This window comes from Entelurus aequoreus, linkage group LG10 (genome assembly GCF_033978785.1).
Source record: "Entelurus aequoreus isolate RoL-2023_Sb linkage group LG10, RoL_Eaeq_v1.1, whole genome shotgun sequence".
NCBI lineage: Eukaryota > Metazoa > Chordata > Actinopteri > Syngnathiformes > Syngnathidae > Entelurus > Entelurus aequoreus.
Window position 1 is genome coordinate 29641715 of NC_084740.1, and position 21989 is coordinate 29663703.

Consider the following 21989-nt stretch of genomic DNA (forward strand, 5'->3'; position numbering starts at 1 on the left):
CGATACTGTTGATCATAATATTTTATTAGAGCGTATCAAAACGCGTATTGGGATGACAGACTTTGCCTTGTCTTGGTTTAACTCTTATCTTACTGACAGGATGCAGTGTGTCTCCCATAACAATGTGACCTCGGACTATGTTTAGGTAACGTGCGGAGTTCCCCAGGGTTCGGTTCTTGGTGACATCATACGCAAATACGGTGTTAGCTTTCACTGTTATGCTGATGACACTCAACTCTACATGCCCCTAAAGCTGACCAACACGCCGGATTGTAGTCAGCTGGAGGCGTGTCTTAATGAAATTAAACAATGGATGTCCGCTAACTTTTTGCAACTCAACGCTAAGAAAACGGAAATGCTGATTATCGGTCCTGCTCAACACCGACATCTATTTAATAATACCACCTTAACATTTGACAACCAAACAATTAAACAAGGCGACTCTGCAAAGAATCTGGGTATTATCTTCGACCCAACTCTCTCGTTTGAGTCACACATTAAGAGTATTACTAAAACGGCCTTCTTTCATCTCCGTAATATCGCTAAAATTCGTTCCATTTTGTCCACAAGCGATGCTGAGATCATTATCCATGCGTTCGTTACATCTCGTCTCGATTACTGTAGCGTTTTGTTTTCGGGCCTCCCTATGTCTAGCATTAAAAGATTACAGATGGTACAAAATGCGGCTGCTAGACTTTTGACAAAAACAAGAAAGTTTGATCATATTACGCCTATACTGGCTCACCTGCACTGGCTTCCTGTGCACCTAAGATGCGACTTTAAGGTTTTACTACTTACGTATAAAATACTACACGGTCAAGCTCCTGCCTATCTTGACGATTGTATTCTACCATATGTCCCGGCAAGAAATCTGCGTTCAAAGAACTCCGGCTTATTAGTGATTCCCAGAGCCCAAAAAAAGTCTGCGGGCTATAGAGCGTTTTCTATTCGGGCTCCAATACTATGGAATGCCCTCCCGGTAAAAGTTAGAGATGCTACCTCAGTAGAAGCATTTAAGTCTCATCTTAAAACTCATTTGTATACTCTAGCCTTTAAATAGACTCCCTTTTTAGACCAGTTGATCTGCCGTTTCTTTTCTTTTCTTTTCTTTTCTACTCTGCTCCCAACCCGGGTTGGACCGCTAGCCTGTCCATCGGATGGGGACATCTCTACGCTGCTGACCCGTCTCCGCTCGGGATGGTTCCTGCTGGCCCCACTATGGACTGGACTTTCGCTGATGTGTTGGACTTTCACAATATTATGTCAGACCCACTCGACATCCATTGCTTTCGGTCTCCCCTAGAGGGGGGGGGGGGTTACCCACATATGCGGTCCTCTCCAAGGTTTCTCGTAGTCATTCACATTGACGTCCCACTGGGGTGAGTTTTCCTTGCCCGTATGTGGGCTCTGTACCGAGGATGTCGTTGTGGCTTGTACAGCCCTTTGAGACACTTGTGATTTAGGGCTATATAAATAAACATTGATTGATTGATTGATTAAAATGCAGAGCGCAAAAATCTGTATGAAGCGCTAAGCAAAACAAATGATCCAGCACCGTCCTCTGGACCGGAGTGGCATAAGAAACCTCCTGATTAATGATTGTTAGCAGGTGAGTATCTTAATTACAAACAGGAAATAATGCAAAATACTATTCAAACGTGTCATGACAGGTCATTGTACAGTCACTTATGACGTTATAACAGCGCTAATGTTAGTATATGAAATATATATAAAAAAACATCTACAGCTTACCGCAAAATGTTTTCTCAAGTTGCAATTGGAATTTTAGCAGGCTCAAAAGTTGAACATTTGTACTGACATATGACAGAGCATGATATAAATGCTCTTTTTCCTAGTTTTTAAGTAAACATTGAAGAGCCCGTTTGTCAAGGTCATGTCACTTTGCACAGTGTGCGGTCATGTGACTGACAGGCTCTGTTTGATTTGTGAAATGGAGTCATGTGACACTGCCCGCTGGAAGAAATCTAACAATTCTAAACAAGCAGTAATCAATAGTTATTAACTATATTTATCACAACAGCAAATATATTTCGCAATCAGAATGAGATTCAGAGTAAAAGTAGTGTTTCTTTTTCACAAAGTAAAAGTAAAAGTAAAAAGTATGTTGCATTAAAGGCCTACTGAAATGAATTTTTTTTATTTAAATGGGGATAGCAGATCTATTCTATGTGTCATACTTGATCATTTCGCGATATTGCCATATTTTTGCTGAAAGTATTTAGTATAGAACAACGACGATAAAGATTGCAACTTTTGGTATCTGATAAAAAAAAGGCTTGCCCCTACCGGAAGTAGCGTGACGTAGTCAGTTGAACATATACGCAAAGTTCCCTATTGTTTACAATGATGGCCGCATGAAGTGAGAGAGATTCGGACCGAGAAAGCGACAATTTCCCCATTAATTTGAGCGAGGATGAAAGATTTGTGGATGAGTAAAGTGCAAGTGAAGGACTAGTGGGGAGTTGAAGCTATTCAGATAGGGAAGATGCTGTGAGAGCCGGGGGTGACCTGATATTCAGCTGGGAATGACTACAACAGTAAATAAACACAAGACATATATATACTCTATTAGCCACAACACAACCAGGCTTATATTTAATATGCCACAAATTAATCCTGCATAAAAACACCTGCGTGTTTGTTATGCTAGCTCCTAGCTCCTCTGCTAGCTCCTAGCTCCATAGAACACGCCAATACAATTCAAACACCTGATCAACACACACAATCACTCAGCCCAAAAGACCGTTTACCTAACCCAAGGTTCATAAAGCTTATATATTTTTAAAAAGTTACGTACGTGACGCGCACATACGGTCAAGTTATCGAATGTTTAGCAGCCAAGGCTGCATACTCACGGTACCTGATATTCAGCTGGGAATGACTACAACAGTAAATAAACACAAGACATATATATACTCTATTAGCCACAACACAACCAGGCTTATATTTAATATGCCACAAATTAATCCTGCATAATAACACCTGCGTGTTTGTTATGCTAGCTCCTAGCTCCTCTGCTAGCTCCTAGCTCCATAGAACACGCCAATACAATTCAAACACCCGATCAACACACACAATCACTCAGCCCAAAAGACCGTTCACCTAACCCAAGGTTCATAAAGCTTATATATTTTTAAAAAGTTACGTACGTGACGCGCACGTACGGTACGGTACGTGTTATGCTAGCTCCTAGCTCCTCTGCTAGCTCCTAGCTCCATAGAACACGCCAATACAATTCAAACACATGATCAACACACACAATCACTCAGCCCAAAAGACCGTTCACCTAACCCAAGGTTCATAAAGCTTATATATTTTAAAAAAGTTACGTACATACGCAAAAAAAAGCCAAAGCTGCATACTCACAGTAGCACGTCTGCGTCTTTGTCATCCAAATCAAAGTAATCCTGGTAAGAGTCTGTGTTGTCCCAGTTCTCTACAGGCGTCTGTGTATCCAAATCAAAAGTCCTCCTGGTTAGAGTCTCTGTTATCCGAGTTCTTCCATCTTGACTGCATCTTTCGGGAATGTAAACAAAGAAGCGCCGGCTGTGTACTGTTGTGGCTGACTACGTTCGAAAAATACGTCCATTTCGCACCGACAACTTTCTTCTTTGCTTGCTCGGCTTCCTTCTCCATAATGCAATGAACATGATTGAAACAGATTCACGAACACAGATGTCCAGAATACTGTGGAATTATGAAATGAAAACAGAGCTTTTTCGTATCGGCTTCAATGTGGAAGGCATACCCGTGTTCGCCGGGCTACGTCACGCGCATACGTCATCCTCAGAGGCGTTTCGAACCGGAAGTTTAGCGGCAAATTTAAAATGTCACTTTATAAGTTAACCCGGCCGTATTGGCATGTGTTATAATGTTAAGATTTCATCATTGATATATAAACTATCAGACTGCGTGGTCGCTAGTAGTGGGTTTCAGTAGGCCTTTAAAACTACATTGACAAATACACATTATCCAAAAAGTTACGTAAGTAAATTTAACAAAGAAAATGTTTCAGCATATTATGCAAAAACAGCTTTTTATTGATGTTTTAACAGTAATATTTGTCACCCGGTCCTGTTTATGAGGGCCAAACCTGAGAAATATTTATCTATCATCTCCTTCACTTTTAAGAAAAGGGCAGTGTTTCAATGTAGGAATTTGACAAATGATCATACCAGAAGCTTAAAATTATCATATTTTGAGGAAAATTATCTTACATACCCGATTTGAAGTTGCTCAGGATTATATGTGACAGTAAAACACTAACCGTGATTGTGTAAAGTGGTTTCACCTTTGAATAAACTCTTGTTCTACCGTTGGATGAAATCTGCTACTGAGGGTATAGCGCCATCACCTGGCTGTATAAAGGCATGTGAAACAATGCACAACTCAAATTGTCTTCCGTTGTGTTCTTTTTCGAAATATTGATCGTACATCTTGCAGACGGTGAAATTATCATACAAATACAACAGGTATAGTACACCTGGCAAAGATGGAAAAAGGGGCACATACTTTTTAAAATTTTCAGGACAGCTTTGTTAAAAAAAAAATGAAATAAAAATAGGTTTGGCTTCACTACACATCTTAACTCGTAAATTACTGCTCTATTTTGATTGTGTTACTCTGAACTGAATTTTTTTTTTTCCGTGTTCAATTTTATTTTTTGTTTCACACCCTTTTAGTGTTGTCCCGATACCAATATTTTGTTACCGGTACCGGTACCAAAATTATTCCGATACTTTTCGGTACTTTTCTAAATAAAGGGGACCACAAAATGTTTTATTATTGGCTTCATTTTAACAAAAAAATCTTACAGTACATTAAACATATGTTTCTTATTGCAAGTTTGTCCTTAAATAAAATAGTGAACATACAAGAAAACTTGTCTTTTATTAGTAAGTAAGCAAACAAAGGCTCCTAATTTAGCTGCTGACGTTTGCAGTTCTATTATTTTGTCAAAATCATTAAGGACAAGTGGTAGAAAATTAATTATTAATCTACTTGTTCATTTACACTTAATATCTGCTTACTTTCTCTCTTAACATGTTCTATCTACACTTCTATTAAAATGTAACAATCACTTATTATTCTGTTGTTTGATACTTTACATTAGTTTTGGATTATACCACAAATTTGGGTATCAATTCGATACCAAGTAGTTGCATACATTAGTCATATATTGCACCAAGAAAAATTCCTAGTTTGTGAACCCGTTCTCAAACAATGGCAATAAAACTATTCTGATTCTGATTCTGATTCTGATATTCAAAGTCCTCATGTGTCCAGGGACATATTTCCTGAGTTTATAAACATAATATAAATTTTTAAAAAAACGAAAGAAAATGTTGTGATGCCAAAAAATATCGACGTAATCATAGTAGTATCGGCGAGATACGCTACTGTACTGGGTATCATTACAGTGGACGTTAGGTGTACCGGTACTTTTCAGAGGCGGTAAATGATTTATTAGGTGTGAATGAATGATGGGTTTTTAACATGTAAAGCGACTTTGGGTACTTAGAAAAGCGCTATATAAATCCCAGGTATAAATCCCAGGTATTAGCATCGCGGTATACTAATACCCGTATACCGTACAACTCTACACCCTTTCATATAGCCACAATGCACTAAGACAGTGGTCCCCAACCACCGGTACCGGTCCGTGGATCGATTGGTACCGGGCCGCACAATAATTTTTTATTTTTAATTTTTTTTAATTTTATCAAATCTACATAAAAAACACAAGATACACTTACAATTAGTGCACCAACCCAAAAAACCTCCCTCCCCCATTTACACTCATTCACACAAATTCACACAAAAGGGTTGTTTCTTTCTGTTATTAATATTTCTGGTTCCTACATTATATATCAATATAGGTCAATACAGTCTGCAGGGATACAGTCCGTAAGCACACATGATTGTATTTTTTTATGACAAAAAATAATTTGTCCCCCCGGTCCGTGGGACAAATTTTTAAGCGTTGACCTGTCCGCAGTTACAAAAAGGTTGGGGACCACTGCACTAAGAAATCATTTTAGCCCAGTTAAGTACCACCAGGTTGAAAAAGTGTATGAAAACATTTTGGAGGTACATTTGCTTCTACTTCATTTGCTCAAATATTTGACTCAAATTCAGGTCTTGATGAAAATACAGTAATACAGTACCAAGCCTTGTGAAAATAATTTGACGGAATTGTTCCATCTAACATGTAAATATGACAAATTGTGCTATTTTTCTCCAAAATGACATTGTGAGATTAGAAAATGCATGATTATATTATGTAAAGTTTAGAGTTAAAAATGGTACGGGTATACTGCGCGATACTCTCTGAGGTGAAAACAATTACCGTATTTTCCGCACTATAAGCCGCACCTAAAAACCACAATTTTTCTCAAAAGCTGACAGTGCGGGTAATAACCCGGTGCGCCTTATATATGGATTAATATGAATATTTATTTTCATAAAGTTTAGGTCTCGCAACTACGGTAAACAGCCGCCATCTTTTTTCCCCGTAGAAGAGGAAGCGCTTCTTCTTCTACGGTAAGCAACCGCCCCCATAGAAGAGGAAGCGCTTCTTCTTCTACTGTAAGCAACCGCCAAGGTGAGCACCCGCCCCCGTAGAAGAAGAAGCGTGCGGATATTACGTTTCATTTCATTTGTGTGTTTCTGTAAAGACCACAAAATGGCTCCTACTAAGAGACACGCGTACAAGGTTCCACTGACTTTTGATATTCATGTGAACCGCACTGTGGATACAACGGGAACACGTACGGTGAATATTCGCACCACAGGGAATGAGAAGTCGTCCTTCACTGTGGTTCTAGCGTGCCATGCTAACGGCCAGGAACTTCCACCCACGGTGATATTCAAAAGGAAGACCTTGCCAAAAGAGAACTTTCCAGCCGGCGTCATCATAAAAGCTAACTCGAAGGGATGGATGGATGAAGAAAAAATGAGCGAAGAGACCGGGTGACTTTTTTCACGTAGCTCCGTCCCTGTTGATCTACGAGTCCATGCGCGTCCACATCACAGATGGTGTCAAAAAACAAGTGAAGCACACCGAAGAAGAATAATTCGAGGGATTTGTGGATGAGTAATAACTTCAGAAAGTGAGCTTTAAATGTTTATTTTGTGTGTTGTGTGACACTAACGTATGAGCAACGTTGAGTTATTGATGTTGCTATTGCTCTGCACTATTTTGAGTGTTACTATTTTTCTGATTGCACATTTGCACATTCAATTTTGGGAGTGAACAGAGTTGTTAGAACGCTGGTTTGTAATATATTATTAAAGTTTGACTGACCTATCTGACTGTTTTTTTGACATTCCCTCTAGCGTAGCGTAGGTGCGGCTAATAACACGGGGCGGCTAATAGGTAAACAAAGTTTTGAAATATGCCATTCATTGAAGGTGCGGCTTACAACACGGGGCGGCTTATGGTGCGGAAAATACGGTATGTGTTTACATGCATGTTCATCTTTTTATTTTTGTTTATGTTTACTTGTGTTCCATTACTTTTGTAGTTAGAGTGAGACTTTTCTTGAACATTTTGCATGCATGCATGCTTGTGTTATAGCAGTGGTCCCCAACCACCGAGCCGTGGCCCGGTACCGGTCCGTGGACCGATTGGTACTGGGCCGCGGCCGCACAAGAAATTAAAAAATATATATATATTTTTTTTCAATCATATGTGCTTACGGACTGTATCCCTGCAGACTGTATTGATTTATATTGATATATAATGTATATATTGTGTTTTTTATGTTGATTTAATAAAAAAATAAATAAAATAAAAAATAAAAATGTTTATATATTTTATAATATATACATTATATATCAATATAAATCAATACAGTCTGCAGGGATACAGTCCGTAAGCACACATGATTGTATTTCTTTATGACCAAAAAAAAAAAAAAAAAACCATCTTTTTTTTTACTATAACCCCCACCCCCCGGTCCGTGGGACAAATTTTCAAGCGTTGACCGGTCCGCAAGTACAAAAAGGTTGGGGACCACTGTGTTATAGGACACGGCTGAACACTTTCGACCTGGGGCCTCATGCACCGAGCCTGCATACGCACAAAAAAACCTGCCGTGCACCCTTTTTCACGGCAAAGGTGAGATGTATAAAAAAAAACGACGTTGACGTGGAAATACAGGCTGTGGGCACTTGAGCTCCACACATAAGCGATGCTGGGTAACAGTTCACATAAATAAGTGCTGACTTTTACTCCTCAGATTGATTGATGTGCACATCAGAGACAGATAAACGATCACAATTACAACCCCTCCCCCCTGACATTCGGGCTTGGCCACATTTGATGAAAAAGATCAAGGCAAGGACACACAATCTAATGCATTGAATGCTTCATATTCATATTCATATTTGTGAGGACATACATTCATTTATCTCAACGATTATTTCGCCACGATGTCTTCCTGTGACTCCAGCGGGCAGCAGCAAAAAAAGGTTTCGGCACACTCAAGACCGTCGCAGTCCTCGGCTGTATATTGTAAGAGTACCTTGAGTAATCAAACAAGAGTCAAGGTCGTTCGTATCCATTTTTATGGATGTTTAAATTATTTTTTGTCATATCTCGCTGGGGCCAGCAGGTGTACTGTATGAGCACATTTTGTTTTAAGTTACACAAATTACATTTCTATCAAGGGGAATCAGAGTCACACCCTTCTAAAGTTTTACGTATCATACCGGGATGCTGATCAGAACTCCCCTGTAGGGCTGGGCGATATATATCGATATACTCAATATACTCGATATATCGCGGGTTTGTCTCTGTGCGATATAGAAAATGACTATATAGTGATATTAGAGTATACGTTCTCACGCAGTTGCTTTTAGCTGCGGGCATTACACTACAGGTGTTTCTCACTCTTTGTTGTCTCTCCTTCTCACAGAGACATAATAAAAGGGCACCTTCTTACATGCGTCACAAACGTCACATACGTATACGCCCTCGCGGAGCAGAGAGGTAGCGGCATGGGTAACGTTAGCTGTGGTGCGAGTGGTAATACGAGAGAAAGAAGGTGCGAATCTGATAACAAATGAAGGAAGAATTAATTCCCAAGAAAAACAGCACGGGGTACATCGTCTGGCGGTGGTTTGGCTTCAAGCGGGAATGTCAACACCGTAAGAAAAAAAAAGGTCAACAACAGAAGGAGATAACGTCTGCAGGAACCTACCACATAGCGAAGGACATACACTATTTGATTTCCTATTATGCAGCTCATTTTTATTTGACACTTATTGAAATATCTTGTGTGACATCATGCACAACAGTGCACTTTATTTGTTTTAAACTATTGTAGTGGCGTTCTGTACAAAAGGTGCACTTTAATTTAGTGTTGTTTTGATATGTCATCTTAGTGACATCATGCACAAAAGTGCACTAATAGCTTGTTTTAAAATGTCTCTGACAATCTTGCACTTTCTGTTTTGAAATGTTCATGAATGTTTGTGCCACTGCTTAATAACTGTTTAATAAATACAGTTTTGGTTAATTGACTTAGTTGTGATTTCCCTCTCTGCATGAAAGATTAAAATGAGCATATATTAATGCAGTATGAACAAGAATGTTTCAATGTAGACACAAAGAATCATCATACTGCTGTGATTATATGCATCAAGTGTTCATTCAAGACTAAGGAAAAATATTGAGATATATATTGTGTATCGTGACATGGCCTAAAAATATGGAGATATTTAAAAAAGGCCATATCGCCCAGCCCTACTCCCCTGCCTTCTTAAGCCAGCGTGTCCTGCGTTCCAGTGCCTGAACGTAGCTACTTGTGCCAGTCGCGTCTCCCCGGATTCCCTCTGGACTTCCTGCTGCCTCCCCGGATCTCGACCTCACACCTGCCCCCCGGACAACGACGCCTCGCTCCAGCCCCTGACCACTCACCTGTCCCTGGACCTCCGAGCCGACCTTGCCCTTTCTGGACTTCCGCATCTATCTCAACACGCACCTTCAACACCTCCCGGTAACACTCTACATATAATTGTCTCACATAGTCACAGCACATATATTTGGATTAGTTACACACATCATTCTTGTGTGTTAATAAATACGCTGCAAGCTAAACGACGTCCCCGTCTCCGTGCCGTCTCCTTCTCCCACTGTACCGTTACAGATTGCAATTTCAACAAAGAAATGTGCTTGGATTTGTGCGTGCAAACGCTTTCATACATCTGGATTTTTACTGGTTTGAGCCATTTTCTGGATTTGATCGTACGTCAATATTTAGTAGAAGAGCCACGCAACTCTCTGAACATGAGGCCCAAGGGGTGTCAAACTGGTTTTCATCACAGTTATGGCTGCCCTGAGATAAAATATATACAAACCCCGTTTCCATATGAGTTGGGAAATTGTGTTAGATGTAAATATAAACGGAATACAATGATTTGCAATTCCTTTTCAACCCATATTCAATTGAATGCACTACAAAGACAAGATATTTGATGTTCAAACTCATAAACTTAATTTTTTTTTTGCAAATAATAATTAACCTAGAATTTCATGGCTGCAACACATGCCAAAGTAGTTGGGAAAGGGCATGTTCACCACTGTGTTACATCACCTTTTCTTTTAACAACACTCAATAAACGATTGGGAACTGAGGAAATTAATTGTTGAAGCTTTGAAAGTGGAATTCTTTCCCATTCTTGTTTTAAGTAGAGCTTTAGTCGTTCAACAGTCCGGGGTCTCCGCTGTCGTATTTTACGCTTCATATTGCGCCACACATTTTCGATGGGAGACAGGTTTGGGCTGCAGGCGGGCCAGGAAAGTACTCACACTCTTTTTTTACGAAGCCACACTGTTGTAACACGTGCTGAATGTGGCTTGGCATTGTCTTGCTGAAATAAGCAGGGGCGTCCATGAAAAAGACGGCGTTTAGATGGTAGCATATGTTGTTCCAAAACCTGTATGTACCTTTCAGCATTAATGGCGCCTTCACAGATGTGTAAGTTACCCATGCCTTGGGCACTAATGCACCCCCATACCATCACAGATGCTGGCTTTTGAACTTTGCATCGATAACAGTCTGGATGGTTCGCTTCCCCTTTGGTCCGGATGACACGATGTCGAATATTTCCAAAAACAATTTGAAATGTGGACTCGTCAGACCACAGAACACTTTTCCACTTTGCATCAGTCCATCTTAGATGATCTCGGGCCCAGAGAAGCCGGCGGCGTTTCTGGATGTTGTTGATAAATGGCTTTTGCTTTGCATAGTAGAGCTTTAACTTGCACTTACAGATGTAGCGACAAACTGTATTTAGTGACAGTGGTTTTCTGAAGTGTTCCTGAGCCCATGTGGTGATATCCTTTAGAGATTGATGTCGGTTTTTGATACAGTGCCGTCTGAGGGATCAAAGGTCACGGTCATTCAATGTTGGTTTCCGTGGAGTAATTCTCCAGATTCTCTAAACCTTTTGATGATATTATGGACCGTAGATGTTGAAATCCCTACATTTCTTGCAATTGCACTTTGAGAAACGTTGTTCTTAAACTGTTTGACTATTTGCTCACGCAGTTGTGGACAAAGGGGTGTACCTCACCCCATCCTTTCTTGTGAAAGACTGAGCATTTTTTGGGAAGCTGTTTTTATACCCAATCATGGCACCCACCTGTTCCCAATTAGCCTGCACACCTGTGGGATGTTCCAAATAAGTGTTTTATGAGCATTCCTCAACTTTATCAGTATTTATTGCCACCTTTCCCAACTTCTTTGTCACGTGTTGCTGGCATCAAATTCTAAAGTTAATAATTATTTGCAAAAAAAATAAATGTTTATCAGTTTGAACATCAAATATGTTGTCTTTATAGCATATTCAATTGAATATGGGTTGAAAATGAATTGCAAATCATTGTATTCCGTTTATATTTACATCTAACACAATTTCCCATCTCATATGGAAACGGGGTTTGTACTATATGAATAATATGTACTATGATATATGCATTTCCCCTGTACATTTGATTAATATATTTTAACGCATGCTGTAAAAAAAAAAAGAAGTACATCTGGCAACGCAATCAGCAATTGTTGTAATACATTTTACGCTAAATTGAAAAACAATACCATTGTGTTTTTACGGGAATAACTGGCAGTTTATTTGCGAGAATTTTACTGTGAAATCTATGGTGTTTTTTTACAACAAAAACTACTGAGCCCCTAAAGGGACATGGGAGATTTTTTTTTTTTTTTTAGATATGTATCTCGTGCGCACGAAAAAACTATCTTGTGCTCACGCAAAAGTTTCTCGTGGGCTCGAGATAGTTTCCCGTGAGCACAAGAAACATATAGGGACATGGGGAAAATATTTTTTAGATATGTTTCTTGTGCATACGAGAAACTATCTCGTGCTCACGAGATACGTATCCAAACATTTTTTTTCCCCCATGTCCCTTTAGGGGCTCCGTAAAAACTGTACCACTGTGGGTTTTTTTGTTCTTTTTTTTAAATTCTGGCAACAGAGCTCCCTGTGTTTTACCATCAACAAAATGCGCTATCCTTTTTCTGTTATCAATAGCACACGGTAAAAACAACAAGTGTAGATTTTAAAGCAAAGAACAACTAAGTTGACAGAATTTTCCCCGTAAGAAACAGCTACAGAGTTGTTTTCAATGTGGAGTAACGTGCTGGAAGAAAACACCGTAAATTTCGCCATAAAATCTACTGTCATTTTTACAGTGTACAATTTGATGGATTACTTGCTTTAGAGTCATAGATCAAACAGATATTTGAAGTATTTGTTTTTAGTTTAACCCTAAAAACGATTTGGAAAGTATGAAGATACAGTATTGCTTGCATTGATATTAAAGTTAAACAAAGATGACATTTCATGCAGTACGTATGCATTTTTTTATGTCAAATGGAGAGAACGAATACATTTAGTAAGCGAGGATAAGGTACTTTAATGACTCGTATTATTTCCAGGCCTTGGCGGGCCATATAATATGACATGGCGGCCCAGATCTGGCCCCGGGCCTTGAGTTGAACACATTTGCTGTAGACCGGGGGTCAGCAACCCGCAGCTCTTGAGCCGCATGCGGCTCTTTAGTGCCACCGTAGTGGCTCCCTCTAGCATTTTAAAAAAATGTTTTGTTTCAGTGTGTTTTTTGTTTGAGGGCCAACATGGCAAGGCAAGGCAAGGCAACTTTATTTGTATAGCGCTTTTCATACACAAGGCAGACTCAAAGTGCTTCACAGACAACAAAGTGAAATGAAAGAAAATAAAAGCAAAATTAAAATGCAGACAATAAAAATAAGAACAGTGCAGACGTTAAAAGTTAAAAGATTAAAAGATTTAGCTGAAAGCTAAGGTGAACATAAAAGTCTTCAGTCTAGTTTTAAAAGTAGTGAGAGTTGGGGAGAGTCTGACATCTTCATGACACAAACCTTCCCATTTGTTAGAAAGCCCACTGTTGAATATGTGTGTGTATGCTTCACTAATGAGAGTATTTTGTGAACATCGTTTTTGTCCTACTAATTTTGGCGGTTATTGAACTCACCATAGTGTGGACTGTGACGCAACAGTATGTTTACATGTAAAATCTACCACTCCTTCTAATTTTGTCCACCAAACATTTTATGCTGTGCGTGAATGCACAGAGGTGCGCTTTGTTGATGTTATTGATCTGTTGGAGTGCTAATTAGACATATTTGGTCTGTGCATGACTGCAAGCTAATCAATGCTAACATGCTATTTAGGTTTGCTGTATTTACATATTGCATCATTATGCTTCATCTGTAGGTATATTTGAGCTCACTTAATAACTTTTACTTTTATTCTCTTTGTATATAATTTAGTTTTGCATGTTTAGTGACACATTATATGTATTATATTGTTATATTGGCTTCTTTTCTGATATTGTTCATGTTGTTCCAGACCACAGAAAACATTACTTAGCTTGCCAAAGATTGTAATAAACCCATTAGAAGAAGACAGCTTGCCGTTTCCTATAACTTGGACACACACATCTACACCTTTATAATAATAATAATAATAATAATGGATTAGATTTATATAGCGCTTTGGCCATTAGAAGCCAGTCATTTCCAGGAGTTATCTCACCTTCTGAGTAGCCTCTGATTTACTTATGGTTTCTTATGTTGTAAAATGTGTAGAATAAATATTAAATGTCAACATTTCTGTCAACGAAGATTTGCTTCAGCCTGCGACACATAGTCATTTTGATAGTAGGATATTTTAGCTACTATAGACACTTACATCATGTGTTGCCTTCATTATGAGACTCATATACAGCTTTTCATTTTTTTGCGGCTTCAGACAGATTTGTTTTTGTATTTTTGGCCCAATATGGCTCTTTCAACGTTTTGGGATGCCGACCCCTGGCAGGCATGGACTGATAGCTGCCTCAGCCAATCATAACTCATAAAATGAGCAGCAGGTCAGACCCCGGGGGAATGGGGTAGGGTGGGGCAGCGGAAGAGTGCTGGGCCCATAAACCCAGAGATCGATGGAGCGACCATCTTGCCAACTGTGCAGGCCAGAGAACAAGGGCCTTCAGATGAGTGCTGCAGTGAGTGGAGTTTCTCCCAAAGTGAAAGCTTTCTGAGAATATGAGTCAGCAGAGGAGAAAGCAGGCCAGATGAGCCCAACAGTGTACTTGAGGCTTTTGAACGCTGGAGCTTCTGCCAAAACCGTCACATAACCACTTCACTGTTCATTGGTGTGGCGGCTTGCAAACGGCAAACCTGGCCTATGAAGTACAGGCTTCTGGCGACCCTTATTGTTCCCAGGTCTGGGCATGCATGACGCCAAATGGACTGAGGAAGTGCGAGCAAGGACTGCGAGTGCTACAGTGGGCTCTCTTGGGTTGATTTTTTTTTGACTATTTTTTAATCAAACTTTTAAAAGACTTCCCAATTTTTAAAAGACTTAAAGTACCCGCAGAGGGGAAAAACAAATTCCCTCTATATTGAAGCTATTATGGTATATACAGGCGTGGTCAAAAGTTTACATACACTTGTAAAGAACATAATGTCATTGCTGTCTTGAGTTTCCAAAAATGTATACAACTCTTATTTTGTTGTGATAGAGTGATTGGAGCACATACTTGTTTGTCGCAAAAAACATTCACAAAGTTTGGTTATTTTATGAATTTATTATGGGTCTACTGAAAATGTGACCAAATCTGCTGGGTCAAAAGTATACATACAACAATGTTAATATTTGGTTACATGTCCCTTGGCAAGTCTCACTGCAATAAGGCGCTTTTGGTAGCCATCCACAAGCTTCTGGCAAGCTTCTGGTGGAATTTTTGACCACTCCTCTTGACAAAATTGGTGCAGTTCAGCTAGATTTGTTGGTTTTCTGACATGGACTTGTTTCTTCAGCATTGTCCACACGTTTAAGTCAGGACTTTGGGAAGGCCGTTCTAAAACCTTAATTCTAGCCTGATTTAGCCATTCCTTTACCACTTTTGATGGAGTTTGGGGTCATTGTCCTGTTGGAACACCCAACTGTGCCCAAAACCCAACCTCCGGGCTAATGATTTTAGGTTGTTCTGAAGAATTTGGAGATAATCCTCTTTTTTTCATTGTCCCATTTACTCTCTGTAATGCACCAGGCCCAAAACAGGCCCATAGCATAATACTACCACCACCATGCTTGACGGTAGGTTTGGTGTTCCTGGGATTAAAGGCCTCACCTTTTCTCATCCAAACGGGGTGGCATAGCTCGGTTGGTAGAGTGGCCGTGCCAGCAACTTGAGGGTTCTAGGTTCGATTCCCACTTCCGCCATCCTAGTCACTGCCGTTGTGTCCTTGGGCAAGACACTTTACCCACCTGCTCCCAGTGCCACCCACCAGGGGCGTCACTAGCTTTTAAGGACAGGGGGGGCTTAGCCCCCAGGAGATGCACAGGATGCGAGCGAACGTAGTGCAAGAGCACAAAACTTCACAAACAGCTAATAAAGACTTAGAAATTAATCACTGTTATTATTATTATTTCAGTGGGTTTATTTTCAATGTGTGTTCAGTAAAACAACAAACATGGGTTTGCACAGTGACATTTTGTTTACAGCATCAACAAGAAACGATGACTTGCATGATCCTTCAAGATACACTGAAACACAATGAAAGTCATGGCATTAGCCTCTATGTTATTCATTCACAACATAGAGGCTAATGCCACCACTTTCGCTCACAATACAATAATTGTTTGTTCCCAAATATTTTGAAGTTGCACAGATTACATTTTGGGCACATATGTGACTAAAATGGTTGTAAATTCAAGCCCTGGAAATATTACTTGATTACTTAAATTAAAGTAATATCTGGATCGGGATAATTTGGCTTGTATATAATAGATTTATATATATATATTATGGCAAGCCGTTAAGGAAATTAAATATATATGGAAGTCTGAATAGAAATGAGAAACTTTTATATATACTGTAAATAAGAAAGACTTAGAGTCCATCTGCTGATCTGAAAAAGAGCCAAAGCTGTCAAAGAGCTGAGGGACCATCTTCAAAGTGCAATGCTGAAACAAATAATGCAAACAATAAAATGTAACTTCCAGGGCTAGAGATTAACGTAGTCCCGTCGTCCCGGGGACGGTAAAAAAAAAATGCACGGGACGAAATGAAATGCTCCCCGGGACGATGGCTTTTAACCATTTTTTTTCTTTTTCTATTTATGTATTTATTCATTTTACATGTTATATTAAATGTCTTGGTTTTTCCACCCTCTGAAAATCCTATGAAATGTTTAACAAGCCATCCTATAATAATACAACAGCTATTAATGTAACAATACAATAAAACAAATATATTTAATGATGTTTTTTTCATTATTTTAACGATTGGCTAATGTATATTACTTTATATAGATTCTACAAGAAACACAAAACTTAAAAACTAAATTATTTACAATTGCAGACACAAGGTATCTTGTTCTGCAGTGCTGTGTGCTAATGTGCTTCGTACACCTGCAGGACCGCAAGCAAGGTCGCAGAGAAAATGCGTACTGGATTTTGAGTGATGTGGGCATTTTCTATATGAACAAGTGGAATGGATTGGATACCGACGCACTAAAGAGGCTCTCTACCTTACACTATGAAGTGAGGGGAAACTGAGTAAATAATGACAGGTTATATGATTATTTATTTAAACTCATATTCAGGCCACTTTATAATAAATATATGTCGGCATGTATTTGTAAAAAAAAAAAAAGTTGTTTTTAAACACCAAATTATTTAGGGGGGCTTAAGAACATTTTAGGGGGGCTTGAGCCCCCCTAAAATAGGCCTAACAACACCAATGCCACCAACACTGGTTTAAATGTAACTTAGATATTGGGTTTCACTATGTAAAGCGCTTTGAGTCACTAGGGAAAAGCCCTATATAAATATAATTCACTCACACTTCAAACATATTGCTGGGTATTGTGGCCAAACAGCTACATTTTTGTTTCATCTCACCACAGAACTTTCCTTCAGAAGGTCTTATCTTTGTCCATTGGATGTCAGATGAAACAATAATTGAGCTTGACATTATGTTCTTTACAAGTGTATGTAAACTTTTGACCACGACTGCATATCTGATATATGACACCAAAAGACTTACAAAGTTTGTGAATAAATAAGTATGATCAAAATAGTATCAATCTCACAGAGATTCTCGAGCCATTTTCAGCTTTTCAGCTTTCAGCTCCCTTGAAACCCAGGGGAGCTGAAACAGAACTAAGGAAGTCCTAAACTAAAACACAACATGAACAGAAACACTAGCATCAGCAGCATTGCTAGGTGCTAAACACACACATTGATTAACATTACATAATAAACCGTAATAAAACAAACACTTATTGTAATATTTCCTTTCTTCCTGGGATGTCAACTGACGGGACGCTCACATAATTCCGTTTTGATGAAGAATCAAACGCAATCCTCACAAAAGGTTAAAAAAAAGTTGCCCCAACTAGTGTTTTCATGTCTTTTTTTGCCATCTTGGGGGACGTGAAAGTTGACCAGCTTCTTGGTCCATGGCCATATTTCATACTTGCCAACCTTGAGACCTCCAATATCGGGAAGTGGGGTGGGGGGTGGGGGGATTCACCAAATCGAGTATTTCATATATATATATATATATATATATATATATATATATATATATATATATATATATATATATATATATATATATATATATATATATATATATATATATATATGTATGAAATACTTGACTTTCAGTGAATTCTAGCTATATATATATATATATTTTTTTTTTTATTTTTTATTTTATTTACATAGAAAAAAAAAAATACTTGAATTTCAGTGTTCCAGTGGCTATCCATTAGATGGCAGTATTGTCCTGTTTAACTTCTCCGTTCATGATGAGTATATCGTTTCGGCCGCCATGTCTGTAATTTCCTCGTTCTTCTGCTTCGTCTCCTTGTTGTGTGCGCAGTTGTGCACTCTATAAAAGCCCTAGATGTTATGACATCTTTGGGCAGGCAAGCTGTTTATTTTGTGGGAAAGCGGACGTGAAACCAGGCTGTCCCCACTCAGTCTCAGGTCCGCATTGAGCTGGAGGGGGCGTGGCCTCCAGCTCCGGCTGAATACCGGGAGTTTGTCGGGAGAAAATCTCTGCCGGGAGGTTGTCGGGAGAGGCGCTGAATATCGGGATTCTCCCGCTAAAAACGGGAGGGTTGGCAAGTATGCCATATTTGTCTACTACCAGGTGAGAGATGCATGAATTATAATCTAGCATTTACTTTTAGCAAGTTTGAGACAAAACAGAAGCAGCTGCCGGTTCAACATGTTTACAATAGCAGCGTAAGCTAGCATTAGCTCACTGCTATCAATGCGCCGCCAAAATAGGCCGTCTGCGTTAGTGCTTATAATAACAATAATGTCACTCATATCTGGTTAATTTTCAGGTCACGACATATAAATGGAATATTGCTGGCGGTTTCTGGATGTTTTTTAGAGGGTATGATGGGCGCAAAAGAGGACCCTCGATCTGTTGACTCATTTGTTTGCTATTCATTTACGAATTCCATCAAATGCATAAAAAAAAGCCAAGCATATGTGTTCTTGTCTTACATAAGGATTGTGAATGATAAATAGCACATCTCTCTCCAATTGTTGCACATTTCCAGTATGACTGATCTGATGATATGGTCAGAGTGCAGAAGCATTCCCATCCTGATGCCATTTGACTTCGAATCTACAGAAATTACCAAAGATATTTGGAGCAAAATCTTCAATCATCTTGAAATTGTGGCACTTTGTGATGTTTAAACTTATTTTCAAATACTTTTAAATACAACTGGATATGGTTTAATGTATACAGTGAAACACAATTAAGCTTACAAAGTCAACTTGTTTTTCCATTCTACTGGTACTTTAACAACCAACTAGTTTTGACTTTTGTATGTATTTTGCACGATAAATGTTTATTGTGCTGCCTCTGATTGGTGTCCATTAAGTACTGCTCATCCTCATATCAAAGAGCTTAAATACTTTTTGTTGCACATTTGTGGCATCTTTATTGCAGCCCAACTCGCCTCTTTTCAATCCTAAACTGCTGTTAGGTGTAAAATTTGACCCAACAAAAAATACAACTTCGCATCAAAATTTGTTTTAATACAAGTGTATGTATAGTTAGGCCTGGTGTTACCCCATTACCCCAGCTACTTAATTTTTACAATGTGGATAATGACTCCTTTAATGCTTTTTTTATAAGTAATAAAACTGCCATCAAACAATCATCCAAAACACATGTTTTTAATTTATTTAGGACAGAAGTTTATTAAGGGACTCTTGCAAAAAAAGTATAAAAAAAATATGAATCCAAATGTTTCTATACACTCTTAACTCTCTGAGGACTTTATCATCTGGCGGCACTTAACTGGTATTAAATATACATGCCCCGGAGAGTAAGACTACAGCTTGAAGCTCTACCAACTATCTGTCAGTCAACTGCAAAGGTGGGAGCTGTAACTTTAACCAATTTGTTTTCCTTTAGCTAATAGGCTAACTAGCACGGTGTTGTTAAAATGTTAGTGTAATGTTAGCACTGTAGCTTACATTGCTATGATAGTGTTGCTAACTCCCCCACTCTTTAATGTTAAGTTGTATGTGATATGTGGGATCTGTTATGTTGGAGAAGTGCAATGTCACAGTGTACGGTAGGGCTGCAGCTATCGATTGTTTTGGTAATCAAGTAATCAATTAGTTTGTTAGATTAATCAAATAATCGGAACAACCACATTTTATAGCCACTGAGCATTTGCCTTAACCTTTGTTCTGTTTTATAATAAACATTGCCATTGACAATGTCGGCACATTTAAAGTTCTAGGCACTCAACGCGGTTTAACATCAACCATTCTTTTTTAGTAGTCACACCCAACAAGTCATCAAAGCAACAGAATATAAATACAATATTTTTGTATTTATTTACTTTTTAAATTTTATAAAATTGTATTAATATTAATATATTTATAATATAAAATGTTTTATTATTTAAAATATTTTTTTTTTTTAAATCAAGTTAATCAATTCATCATTGTAGCCCTTGTGTACTGTATTTGTAGAAAGTTTTTGAAGCGCATAAAAAAAACAATAGAAGCCATATTTGTTACGGTTCAAACACCTGCCACCTCTCACTCTGCCATAAACTCCACTGAGCGCGCCTCGTGACACGCCCACGGGTGTTCTTCTCCCGCAATCATTCTGCATTCAACACACCTGACGCTGATGAGACACCTGGCTTCATAAGCCAGCGCGTCCTGCGTTCCAGTGCCAGAACGTAGCTACTTGTAGCTGTACAGTAACCCTGACACGTCTCTAGCTTCTTTGCTCATGTGCTTCCTCGCACTTTGTTTCCTCTCCGTTGTGCTCATTGGGCCCCATTCAGCAATAAGTTCCTAACTTTTCCTCCTATCTTTCTTCCTAAGTGATTACCTAAGAGGAGTCCATTCAAATTCATGATGTGTTCTTAAACGGCCAAATTGTTCCCACCTGCTGTTCTTAAGTTGCTGAATGCCAAATGGTTCACGCGTGCATGTCTATCATAATTTGCATATAAACACGCCCTTATTTCCCCAAAATGCATGTGTAAACACCCTTAATTTCATAGTTTGCATTGGTAAACACCCTTAATTCCCCATATAAGGGCACAATTCCGGCGGAAAAGCCGAACATCAAACCCACACAGAAAACAAAAACAGATTACACAAGAGAAATTCCTATTATCCCGCGGGGGAATTACATAATGTCAAAACTTAAGTTTAAGAAAGGGGGGACCACTGAGGTAGCCTAAAGCGTTCAAATAAATATTCGTCACTTTGGGCAAATAGGTCTACATGGTCCCTCCCCAGGGCACGATCTGCGGCATCTTGCAGTAGCAGCAAAAGCATTGCCATTGTATGAGTTGAGTTGCAACACGGTGTGAGAGGCCTGTTGGTCTTTTAAAGAGTCACCAATCACTAAATCAACGCCCCGGTAATTGATGATTAAGTGTGTGTGTGTGTGTGTGTGTGTGTGTGTGTGTGTGTGTGTGTGTGTGTGTGTGTGTGTGTGTGTGTGTGTGTGTGTGTGTGTCTTATCTATATCTATCTCTACCTATCTATCTATTTATTTCTCTATCTATCTATCTATCTATCTATCTATCTATCTATCTATCTATCTATCTATCTATCTATCTATCTATCTATCTATCTATCTATCTATCTATCTATCTATCTCTATCCAACTATCTATCTATCTATCTATCTATCTATCTATCTATCTATCTATCTATCTATCTATCTATCTATCTATCTATGGTATTAATTTAACATTAGACAATAGAAGTAAGGGAACTTGTCACATTTAAGAACAAATAGGCCACCCTAAGAGTGCTCTGGGGCACTCTTAGATTGTGTTCTTACCTACGAACAAATCCCAGCTAAGAAAACATTGG

At 38.9% G+C, this 21989-nt stretch overlaps 1 protein-coding gene across 1 annotated transcript in view; it reads left to right on the top strand.

Annotated features, from left to right (window-relative positions):
• Nucleotides 1–21989, top strand: part of LOC133659133 (uncharacterized) — a 30503-nt gene that overhangs the window by 8094 nt on the left and 420 nt on the right. The gene's annotated exons all lie outside the window — the stretch shown is intronic.